The sequence below is a fragment of the Oncorhynchus mykiss genome, unplaced genomic scaffold (assembly GCF_013265735.2).
Source record: "Oncorhynchus mykiss isolate Arlee unplaced genomic scaffold, USDA_OmykA_1.1 un_scaffold_496, whole genome shotgun sequence".
Taxonomy (NCBI): Eukaryota; Metazoa; Chordata; class Actinopteri; order Salmoniformes; family Salmonidae; genus Oncorhynchus; species Oncorhynchus mykiss.
Genome location: NW_023493943.1, coordinates 67,501 through 72,318, shown reverse-complemented (window position 1 = coordinate 72,318; position 4,818 = coordinate 67,501).

The window sequence follows — 4,818 nt, the reverse complement described above, 5'->3', positions numbered from 1 at the left end:
GTAACATCATCCCTGTATCACATCATTGTTTTGGCGAGGCAGCGTGGTATGGAGAATCCTCACGACCAAGTGAAGAATGTTGTAGTGTGTGACCCCTGTACTGTGCCACATTGTTTACGTTGGCAAGACAAACAAATACAGGAAAGATGATTGTTTATGAGAGGCTCAGCGATGTTAGGATTTAGAAAGTCGTGTAGTGTATGCCTGGCATAAGTCTAACTACAGTAATGGATGTTACTGTTTCATTAGGGAGCCACAAACATAATGTCAACAAATGGAATCACTGAATACACATTATGTTTATAATTGAATCCAGCCACAGACCAGAAAGAAGCTAAACAAATCATTTTGTATTCGAATTTCACATTGTTTAAAGTTGAGAGATATCATTCAGGCAAGGTAATGAGACTGGGGTATACGTCCAGGATAATATGGGAAAGACAGCCTCATGTATAGACCCCCTATGACCAAGGACATCCAAAACTCATCAGCGGAACTGTTTTTAATTAAACCAGCTACCCAAATCATTCATGTCAGTGGTTGACAGTATACAGGTATTATTGCTATTATTGCTATTGATCAGTTTCCTATATGTCATTCAGGTAAGTTTAGTAGATTGGTTTGGTATCATCGTTGGTGTCGTTGGTTGGCCAGCAAGCAAAAGTTGACGTTACAGGTCGTTCACTTCAGGGAAAACTGGTCCAGCCACTAACTGTTGTTAGTTGAAATAAAGGGTTATCGGTTGAATGTGGAAGTGCATCGGACAGGCCTTGCACTTTGAACCCACTCCCACCATGACGTATAGCACTGCCCACCAGGCGAAATGGAGTGGAAAGAGTGTGTCCCGAAGGAGAAACAGAGAGAGAGAGAAGCCTGTGGGTTTCATGTTGGACAAAGATGAAGGCAATGTAGGTGGATGGATATTACAGTGGATGGGTTGGCTGGCCATGTGCCACACCTCAGGCTGGTTGATACTTCCACCCAAGACAGAGGTGGATAAAGAGCAGGAATTCACTGGTGAAGTGAAATGCTGTGGTCTCAATGCAGAGTGAAGGATGGCTAAGGCATGGTCAACAGAAAGAGGAGCTAACCTACAGCACCTGACTGAACTGACTGACATTCACTCCAGAAAGACATTCTCTTGTCTCCATCCAGAAAGACATTCCCTTGTCTCCATCCAGAAAGACATTCCCTTGTCTCCATCCAGAAAGACATACCCTTGTCTCATTCAGAAAGACATACCCTTGTCTCCATCCAGAAAGACATACCCTTGTCTCCATCCAGAAAGACATACCCTTGTCTCCATCCAGAAAGGCATACCCTTGTCTCCATCCAGAAAGACATACCCTTGTCTCCATCCAGAAAGACATACCCTTGTCTCCATCCAGAAAGACATTCCCTTGTCCCCATCCAGAAAGACATACCCTTGTCTCCATCCAGAAAGACATTCCCTTGTCTCCATCCAGAAAGACATACCCTTGTCTCCATCCAGAAAGACATACCCTTGTCTCCATCCAGAAAGACATACCCTTGTCTCCATCCAGAAAGACATTCCCTTGTCTCCATCCAGAAAGACATACCCTTGTCTCCATCCAGAAAGACATTCCCTTGTCTCCATCCAGAAAGACATACCCTTGTCTCCATCCAGAAAGACATTCTCTTGTCTCCATCCAGAAAGACATTCCCTTGTCTCCATCCAGAAAGACATACCCTTGTCTCCATCCAGAAATACATTCCCTTGTCTCCATCCAGAAAGACATACCCTTGTCTCCATCCAGAAAGACATTCCCTTGTCTCCATCCAGAAAGACATTCCCTTGTCTCATCCAGAAAGACATTCCCTTGTCTCCATCCAGAAAGACATTTCCTTGTCTCCATCCAGAAAGACATTCCATTGACTCCATCCAGAAAGACATTCCTTTGTCTCCATCCAGAAAGACATACCCTTGTCTCCATCCAGAAAGACATTCCCTTGTCTCCATCCAGAAAGACATAGCCTTGTCTCCATCCAGAAAGACATTCCCTTGTCTCCATCCAGAAAGACATTCCCTTGTCTCCATCCAGAAAGACATTCCCATGACTCCATCCAGAAAGACATTCCCTTGTCTCCATCCAGAAAGACATACCATTGTCTCCATCCAGAAAGACATTCCCTTGTCTCCATCCAGAAAGACATACCCTTGTCTCATCCAGAAAGACATTCCCTTGTCTCCATCCAGAAAGACATACCCTTGTCTCATCCAGAAAGACATTCCCTTGTCTCCATCCAGAAAGACATTCCATTGTCTCCATCCAGAAAGACATTCCCTTGTCTCATCCAGAAAGACATTCCCTTGTCTCCATCCAGAAAGACATACCCTTGTCTCCATCCAGAAAGACATTCCCTTGTCTCCATCCAGAAAGACATTCCCTTGTCTCCATCCAGAAAGACATACCCTTGTCTCCATCCAGAAAGACATTCCCTTGTCTCCATCCAGAAAGACATTCCCTTGTCTCCATCCAGAAAGACATTCACTTGTCTCCATCCAGAAAGACATTCCCTTGACTCCATCCAGAAAGACATACCCTTGTCTCCATCCAGAAAGACATTACCTTGACTCCATCCAGAAATATATTACCTTGACTCCATCCATGTGTCCATGTTGAGACCAGAGTTGATGACATTAACCTGTTCCAGACCAGCTCTCACCCTCCCAACCCCATGAGTCAGCCAACATGCAAGGAAATGTAAGCAAGCTAAGCTCTTAAGCCCTCCAGGGGTGTCTGCTGCTCTCCCAGGCCCTGGTAGAACGTTGGGAGAACATGGGTAGAACGTTACAACAGGGTCTTGTGTTCTAATTCCTAATTCTATGGTCTGGTGCATCAGTGTGGTCTGCCGGTGAGTGGAGAACGCTCTGTCTTTCACCATCTATTCTCAGTACTGAGACATTGGTTTGATTTTCCTAATAGGTTTTCAGTCAAAACTTTAAACATGTTAGTCATGAAGCAAGCTGTCTGGCTGTCTGGGTAGCAGAAAAATGTCATGTAAATGTAAAACTCAAAACAGACTGTATTTTACACACGCAAACACATGCACACACGCGTACTTACTCACTACGCACATGTACTCACACACACACGCATACACTTTCCCTCTCTCTCACACACACACACAAATACACACACACACTCTCACTTTCTCTCTCACACACACACACACACACACACACACACACACATACACACACACTCTCGCTTTCTCTCTCACACACACACACACACACACACACATACACACACTCTCGCTTTCTCTCTCACACACACACACACACACACACACCCAGGAGGGAGTGGATGTCGAGAGCCAGAGAATTCCTTTAATCAAGCTGTTTACTCTTGGGAGATCAATGCATCACTCGCTTGGGAACATTTCTCCCCTTTTAAGAGAAAATATGAAATTATATTAAATTAGAGGCAGCAGCAGCAGCAGGCCTCATCAGACACTTCCAGACTAAAGACACCCTTGGTCTTGAATCACTGTATAATTTCCATATGCAAACGTAATGCTGCTGCTGCCTGGGAGCAGACTGGGGTGACGCCGTCTCCCTCTCTCTCGCTCTCTTTGTCAATCTTTTTCGACTCTTTTCTCTCTCTCCTTCCCTTTCTCCCTCTCTCTCTCTCTCTTTCTTTCTCTCTCTCGCTCTCTCTCACCCTCTGTCTCCCTCTCTCTCTCTCAATTCAATTCAATTTCAATTCAAGGGGCTTTATTGGCATGGGAAACATGTGTTAACATTGCCAAAGCAAGTGAGGTAGATAATATACAAAAGTGAAATAAACAATAAAAAATTAACAGTAAACATTACACATACAGAAAATTCAAAACAGTAAAGACATTACACATTATATATATATACAGTGGGGCAAAAAAGTATTTAGTCAGCCACCAATTGTGCAAGTTCTCCCACTTAAAAAGATGAGAGAGGCCTGTAATTTTCATCATAGGTACACTTCAACTATGACAGACAAAATTAGAAAAGAAATGCAGAAAATCACATTGTAGGATTTTTAATGAATTTATTTGCAAATTATGGTGGAAAATAAGTATTTGGTCACCTACAAACAAGCAAGATTTCTGGCTCTCACAGACCTGTAACTTATTATTTAAGAGGCTTCTCTGTCCTCCATTCGTTACCTGTATTAATGGCACCTGTTTGAACTTGTTATCAGTATAAAAGACACCTGTCCACAACCTCAAACAGTCACACTCCAAACTCCACTATGGCCAAGACCAAAGAGCTGTCGAAGGACACCAGAAACAAAATTGTAGACCTGCACCAGGCTGGGAAGACTGAATCCGCAATAGGTAAGCAGCTTGGTTTGAAGAAATCAACTGTGGGAGCAATTACGCCGTCAGGGACTCAAATCCTGCAGTGCCAGACGTGTCCCCCTGCTTAAGCCAGTACATGTCCAGGCCCGTCTGAAGGCCTCTGTCATCTTTTTAAGTGGGAGAACTTGCACAATTGGTGGCTGACTAAATACTTTTTTGCCCCACTGTATATACGTATAATATGACATGTGTAATGTCTTTACTGTTTTGAAATTTCTGTATGTGTAATGTTTACTGTTAATTTTTATTGGTTACAAATGTAACAATGTACAAATGGTTAAAGAACACAAGAGTGTTTACAATGGTGTTTGTTCTTCACTGGTTACCCTTTTCTTGTGGCAACAGGTCACAAATCTTGCTGCTGTGATGGCACACTGTGGAATTTCCCCCAGTAGATATGGGAGTTTATCAAAATTGGATTTGCTTTCGAATTCTTCTCTCCCTCCCTCCCTC